The sequence below is a fragment of the Ixodes scapularis genome, unplaced genomic scaffold (assembly GCF_016920785.2).
Source record: "Ixodes scapularis isolate PalLabHiFi unplaced genomic scaffold, ASM1692078v2 PGA_scaffold3__209_contigs__length_174095766, whole genome shotgun sequence".
NCBI classification, from domain to species: domain Eukaryota; kingdom Metazoa; phylum Arthropoda; class Arachnida; order Ixodida; family Ixodidae; genus Ixodes; species Ixodes scapularis.
In genome coordinates this window covers 170,131,406-170,139,077 of record NW_024609868.1, presented here as the reverse complement: position 1 = coordinate 170,139,077, position 7,672 = coordinate 170,131,406, and the positions used below count along the sequence as shown (strand labels likewise).

Below are 7,672 nucleotides of genomic sequence, written 5' to 3'. Positions count from 1 at the left end.
ACATAAAATGAGCAAATAAATTTAGCGGAATCAGTTCAAAACCATGGGGTATGAAAGCGCGGAGCAGATCTCATATGACGAAGTGGACTTGACGTCACTGTGAACTCACTTCCCCAGAAGTGTCGCCAGATAACAGCTTGGAGAAATAGTGAGTGAAAACAAGGTAACTCGAGAGAGGCAAGCAAGTTATCACAGGATAGAAAGTCTTTGCTATATGCGACACTTTTTAAAATTCCTTTTAGAATACGATCAACTCTCGGATGCCAGAACTGAGGACAGTTAAAAAATACAGTGATGCCGTATCTGAGTATGCTGTAGGCTAACGCTTGCGTAATGCTGTTTTTGAGTGAGAATGGTAGAGATGATTTTATATGGCAAAGCAAACACGAAACAGTTCTCAATCGTTGGCGTATATGAGACATATGTGTGTTCCATGAAAGATAAAAAAGTTAAGGCCTAGGCATTTTACTGAGTCGGCATACTCTATAATATTGGTAATACTGTCCAGATATACTAAGATTGTCTTAATATTTACCAATACTGGGCACATGCTGGATATTATTAGACAGCTATAACAAGATTATCCCAATATTTACCAATATTGGGCACATACTGGGAAATATCGATAATATTGTTTATTGTATATTTGGGTTTTTGACAATACAGGGATTGCGATGGAGCTGCGGAAAAAAAGGCTTTAATAAAGTCGCCTGACTAGGCCCTAGTACCAGGCTACACTCACAACACAGGCAGCAGGCAAACAAACAGCAAAACAAAAAAAAGTAAAAAAGATATATATATATAAAATACCTATGACGTTATATAATTACCAAAAGAGAAGTATATAACAGCAACATAATTGCAAATACCTCGATATGCGTGATTAGAACAGAGAAGAGAAACAACTACGGATAAAGAAAATAGATTTCTGCCTGTTTTCTACATTCATATCACAGGTAGCAAGCAATCAACATATATTACCATCCCCACCCCTTCCCGTTTCGATCTGGATGAGCATCGTACCGGCGTGTGGTCCTGTGCGACTATTTCCGTGGTGCACGTTAAAGACCCCAGGCTAGCGGCTGTACTGCACTGGCGAAATTGTTCATCTACAGCGCAACTTTGAAATGGCTGACCAACTACACTCTGTATAAATATCCACACAACCCCAATTATTTTTACGTATACTACCTATGAGGTCATATAATTATCTAGAGAAAATCACATAACAGCAACATAATAATCAATACATCGATATGTAGGATTAGAACCGAGAAAACAGCAAACAACAACGGATGAAGAAAATACATTTTTGCTTGTTTTATGAAGGACAACAGTGAGAAGCTTTTGTGAATCATTTCAACTAAGGCAGGGTAAAGGCTCCAGAGGTTAGGAATTCGCCAGGTTAATACTTGTGTACCGTAATTGGTTCTGGTTCTTTTTTTTAACTTTTTGTGTCTAAAATTGTAATGTATGTCAGTGTCTGTATATGGAGACAAAATAGTTTACGGCCAGCTTTTAGTTTTGAAAAAATATCCGCAGACACTCCTTGAATTTATAAAGCCTCAATATTCAGTAGATGATTCAGTTCAAAATATGAGGATGTGTGATCAGGTGCAGACAAGTTTTGAATAAACCATATGCATTTTTCTGCATTAAATACATACGATCTATATTTAAATTGGATGTCACTACATAGACGAATAAACAATAATGAAGTCTAGAATGAACAGTAGAAAAGTAAAGCTCACGCTTTAGCCACCTGGGCAGTAATGTTCTTAAACTATTTAACATACCGACTGACTGCGCAATATTACGTTTCACGAGACTTACATAAGACGTCAAACGAAGATTTTCATGGAACGGTACACTTAAGAGCTTGTAGTCGGAAAGCCGTTCTAAAGATCGTGACTGAATTATTAATTCACTGGTAAGATTTTCTGCTGTGTTAATTGAAGAAAAAACAATAAACGCGGTGTGTGATTGGAATTGACAGCTGACTGGCTTCTAGCCACTTAGACAAATTTTTAAGCCATAGGTTCATAACAGAAAGTTATAATAGGTCCTTGGACGGAAAAAAACAGCAACATTCGTATCGTCAGCACAGAGAACAATGCCTGGAGTTTGAGAAATGCAAAAAAGTAATTAATATAAACAAGAAACATTAGAAGTCCTAATAGTGATCCATGAGGGACACTAAATTTCATATTATCAGTGCCTGATGCTATATTATTGATCACCATAAACTTGGTACGATTTAATAGGTAACTGCACAATAGTTTAAGTAAAACGCCTCTAATTTCGTAGTACGCAGCTTGTTAAAAAGCATATTATGTTTAATATAATCAAAAGCTTTGTTAAAGTCTAGAAATATACTTATCGTGTATAGCTTATTTTTTACGTTATCAACGAGTTTTTCCCTAATGTTGAGCAGAGCAGATTCAGTGGATCTACCTCTCTGGAAGCCGTATTGATATACAGAGATGAATTGATATTTGTTAAGATGATTAACTACTCTAAATTTTGTAGACTTTTTAATTTAAAAAATAGGAAGCATTGATATGGGCCGATAATTACTGATACTATCCACAGCAACACCTTTGTGCAGGACAGAAATTATTGCAGTTTTCATTTTTTTTTTCAGGAAAGATTCCCGGGGATAACACAAGGTTGGTTAAGTGACAGACTATATCACATATTAAATCCGAAACTGCTTTAATTGGTGCACATATTAAACCCGAAAACTATATCACATATTAAATCCGAAACTGCTTTAAAGGGGTATCGCCAACCTATGCCTCCGCTCGGCCTTACAAAAGTCCTGTCCCCATGCCGTACGGGAAAGCTTTGACATTCAGCTACATCGCCTTGAACTTTCGGGTTTCCCTCCTTTTCTGGTGAGAGGAGTGGCCGAATCCCTGCTTAAGAAGATGAAAAGTCCTGACACGGAAACTAGGAAAAGGCCAAAGATATTCGAAGTGCTACCCAACGTTCACAGGGTCTCTTACAATCTGAAACGTGTAGGAACAAAATTCAACTGTGACGTTGTCTTCACGGCTCCCTGCAAACTATCTAAACTCTGTGCAATGTCATGCGGGACCAAACCTAGGAACGGCCCCTGTGACACGAGGCATGCCAAGCGGTTTGTGCCTTGTGTTAAGGAAGTCGTCTACGAGATCCCTCTCAGCTGTGGTAGAGTCTACTTGGGACAGACTGGTCGCGGTTTGAATGATAGGCTGCGGGAGCACGCGGCCTCGCTCGCCAGAGGTCACGGTTCCCATCTACCTATACACTGCAGGGATTGTGGGTGTTCTCTGCATTGGACAACACAAAGGTGGTGGGACGCATGAGGGGCCAGTTGGAGAGAGAAATCATGGAAGCGGCGCGTATACTTGCCTGTAGACCAGATCACTGCATTAGTGTCGCGTCAGTGCATCTGACCAACAGGGAATTACAATTCCTCAATTGTGACCACCCTTAGTATACTGTACACGCGAGCTGTAAAGGTCTGATTTGTGTCCTGAACGCGGTGTGCACGTGGTGCGAACGTGGAGTGTACGCAGCGCATGATCTCATTGTTTTCTCGTGCCGCTGCCAAAATTTTAATATTTTTTTTAAATATTTATTCTGGTTACGGCGTTTTGCTACGTCCTTCTAGTGCCGCTGTTTCTTTCTTTATTAGCATTTGTCTTTTTTGAAAGAGAAAGAAGAGCTTGTGCCTGCGCGGACCACTGTGCGCGCGTGGAAGTTATAGTAAACCTTTGGTTTTTAGTCAGCGTATGTCCTGTGTCCTTCTTCTACTTTGTGTCCTGTCACTTTTGCGCTGTTTCTCATTATGTCGTTCACTCCAGTCTATGGAGGATAGAAGTTGGTGAAAATATTCAATAGTCCCCTCTGTTATGAAACGCCTGGTAGTTGTTGTACTCAATTGTGTAATAGTATGCGGCCGATATTTGGCGCCGATATTTTGACATAAAAAAAGCGATAAATGATAAATTATATCAGTCGTGAGTACGCCTGCCGCAATGGCAACCTTATCACAGCTTGTCAAACAGAGATCAGTGAATGTTATGCTAGAACCTGTAATGCGGGTGGGAGCATCAATTAAATTGAAAAAAACAAAAAAAACATTTGAAGATAAAATATTAATAAACTCATTATCGGGGTGCAATGGCTGCAAAAGATTAATATTAATATCGCCCATAATTACAACAGGCATTCTAAGTACGGAAGCATATTCTAGCTTTTGCTCAAGAAAACAATAAAACTCATGCAGCAAACCACCCTATTGAAAATATTTCTAAAGGGCCCGTCAGCCTTGAAGGATTATGGGACCTCACAGGCCTTCAAAACCCTTCAAAAATACCCCACAGAAAAACCCTTCAAGGATACCCCATAGAAAAACCCTTTAGCCCCACAGCCCTTTAACCCGTCAGGCCCATTAGCCCATCAACCCTTTAGACGCCCAAATGACTGTGAACCATAGACAAAAATGCAGGTCAAAACACTGAAAATTTATTGCCGACATTTAGTTTTACATGCATATTATAACTGAAAAAGCAACGCTTGTTCAAACCCGGCGCAAGGAGCTGTAGACGAAAGGGATCACATCAAACAGGGACAACTGACATCTTTATCACAAAGAAAAATACCTTTCAAAGTACTCACAATGCCGCTGGGTATATTCCTGATGTACGGTAGTTCAGCTAATAAAACCGAGCAGCTGCACCTCACGGACACATACACAGTCTCAGTAAGCACGTTTAGCGAAAACCACAAACTCGTAAGCAGCACCCGCCGCCGTTGAGAAATCCCGAGCACAGTCACGGTTTCGTCCATGATGACGTCACGCCGGCGTCTTCGGCGTATTCTTTGCTCGCTGGTCTGAAGTCGGACAGACGAAGAGGCGCAAGGAACAAGTCCGGACAGCGGCCGTCATCCACCGTCTCAACACCCACAGTGCCATAATCCCGGTGCGCAGGCACAACATGCGGTGGGACGCTGACCCCGACTGCCAGGCTTTGCAGCGAGTAAGCCGACACCGGCCACCATATCCTTGAATGCGCTGAACACAAAGGCGCTCGAGCGGTGCTGAAGGCGGCCTGCGCCGAACTATGGTTCACCTGCGGTACCAAGAAAGAAACTGCACGGATCAAAACAGACCAAGGGGCGAGCCCTCAAAACCATGCATGCTCACCTTCCTGGAGGAAATTGGTCCGCTCCAAACATCCCGGCTCGTGGGATAACCGGAACCGCACACGAGCAGAGAGAAAATGGCTATGGGCCTCCCCCGCTTGCACACACCACCCTCCTCCCCCCGACCACTGGCCTGGCAGCCCTGCACCCTCGCCCCATCGCCGGGCGGAGAGAGGCGATTGCTTTTTGGGGACAGTCCCCCGTGGGGGGACCGGTTCCCGGAACGAGTCGCTCCCGCGTGCGTCCCTGTTCCTGGAAAGCGCGCACTGCTCTCGGCTTGTTCTTTATTTTTTCTTTTATTTTTTTTTATTTTTTTTTTCTTTCTTTTTTTTATACATGGTTGCACGTATTTCGCCTCGAGCGGACAGGATTGCGTTCGCCTCAAAACGCCGCTCGGCCAACACCACTCGGCCCGCGGCTCGTCAATTCTCCACATGGGCGGTCGCCCTCAGTAGCTCTTTCGCGACCGAACACCCGGGCAGTGACAGACGGGTCCAGGAGCCCTCTCGTATTTGATAGAAGAGCAGTAATAAAAATCTGACCGTACTCACACACGATCGGCATTCTCCAAATACTTATTTTTTCCCCCGTAGCGTACAATAAGCAGCAATGTTCATTAATTATGCGAAATGTGTGTTTTTCCACCTGGGCCGTTGCCCACACAGACATATCAAGAGGCCTGAAGGTTTTCCCGACCCCATTAGAAAAGTTCTTGACAGGCTTTCAGACATTTCAAGGCATCGTAAAGGGGACTTTAGACATTTCAGGAGAGCCTCTGACGGGGCCAGTGAACCCACCAGGAAATATCGGTGCCCCCGTCAAACATCTCAGAAATTCCTGAAGTCCCTTTCACACCCTTTAAAAAAATCCTGAAGTCCCATCAGAGCGATTTTCAATAGGGCAAGAAGGGGGCTTATAGATAACACCAAACAAGAATGCACTCGTTTTAACAAAAATCGATTCAAAACTTGGATTGATAAGAGTGAAATCAGATATTACTTCGTAAACAAGAATTTTCTTTATGTAAAGGCAAAATCACATCCTCTCCTATTTGTTCTGTATACAGCTTCACACCTGTAGTCGTCAAATTGTTCTACTTCACTAATACCAGAGAGCCATATCTCATTAAAGGCGAATACTTCAAATCTATGGTCTAAAAAAGATAAGAAAATCTTGACAAATCTTGACCTCATCCTCCTTGTTTCATAAACTGCAAACGTTTAGATGATAAAAGGAAAGCGAGCTAGATGCGATAAGACGAAAAGAACTAGCATCATGACAGCGAGGGTTACACGTTGAGGCTTCCATTGAGATCTGTAATCACTTCTTTACCATTCAACAATGTTTTTTCTATCCTTTCGAAATCGCCATCGTCACAGATCCAAATGGCCATTTCGCCCTCACTTTTCCGTACAAAAACATGACTGTTCTTTTGCAACACAAAAAGGAAGCCTTTTTTTTACAGCTCTGTTCTGCGAGCCACAGCAATCGCCTATTCGTGGGAGTTCAATGGCGAAAAAACGCAGTTTCAGTTCCTTAGTTTTGAGTTGCGAGTGACTCTCTATCCCCTTTTCCTTCAGGGAGTTTAATACGAACTGAACAATCACGACAGGTTCTTTATTGGCTGTGATGGAATGCGATAAAGGGCATTTAAGTGAGAGTTTGCTAGTTCAGGGAGTCCAAGATTATAAGCCAAGATGTTCAGCCTACCAAAAAGATTTCCATGCTCCTCCTATGCCATACAGTGAACCTACAGGTTCAGATAGCGATTACACTGCTCCAGCTCATTAGGCTGAAACTTCATTTGCCCAGCGCTCGCTGTCGCGCCGGTTGATGAATCCAACTCCAAGTACCCAACTCTCCTTTTTAAAGCAGAAACATCGCTACTCTGCTCATTCAGTTGATACAGTATTGTGTCGTAGTTAGCAGGAAGACCTTCGATTGATGCCTCGATCCTATTCACTTTTTCAACAAGCTCTGGGAGAGCATTCACCTTCGCCATAAGTGGAAGGAACATAGAAATTTTTTCATTTATTCCCTTTTGTTCACATTCATTTCTGGAATTCTGCAATTCACTAGGCATTAGGGTACCTTGTCTTTCTGCTGTTTCATACCTCACAAATTGCCAAGTGTCTTTCAAAAAGCCACCCTTGTTGCGAAAGCTAGAGGTTGTTATGTGAGAGCACTTGCCTATGTAATAAGGGTACTTGCAGGCCAATACATGTCATAATCTACCATCCTCAGGCACCGACTCATGGCAATACAAATACTCTCTCATTAAAAAAAAAAAAACGTTATGGCACAGCAGCGGCAGCGGAAGTAAAGTGTTTTTTTAAGAAGCGAGACATGGGCAAGCCACCAACCTGCGAAACATATAGACGGCAGTGAAACCAAGTTGCTGCGTGCCTCCCACCGCCTGTGCGGTGTGCGAGTGTCCAGCTATACCGAGATTTTCCCAATATGAGACACATACTGC

At 42.7% G+C, this 7,672-nt stretch overlaps 1 pseudogene; it reads right to left on the bottom strand.

Moving 5' to 3' along the window:
- Positions 1–6,484: 6,484 nt before the first annotated feature.
- On the bottom strand, positions 6,485–7,198 carry LOC115327756 (annotated as a pseudogene).
- Between the last annotated feature and the right edge of the window lie 474 nt (positions 7,199–7,672).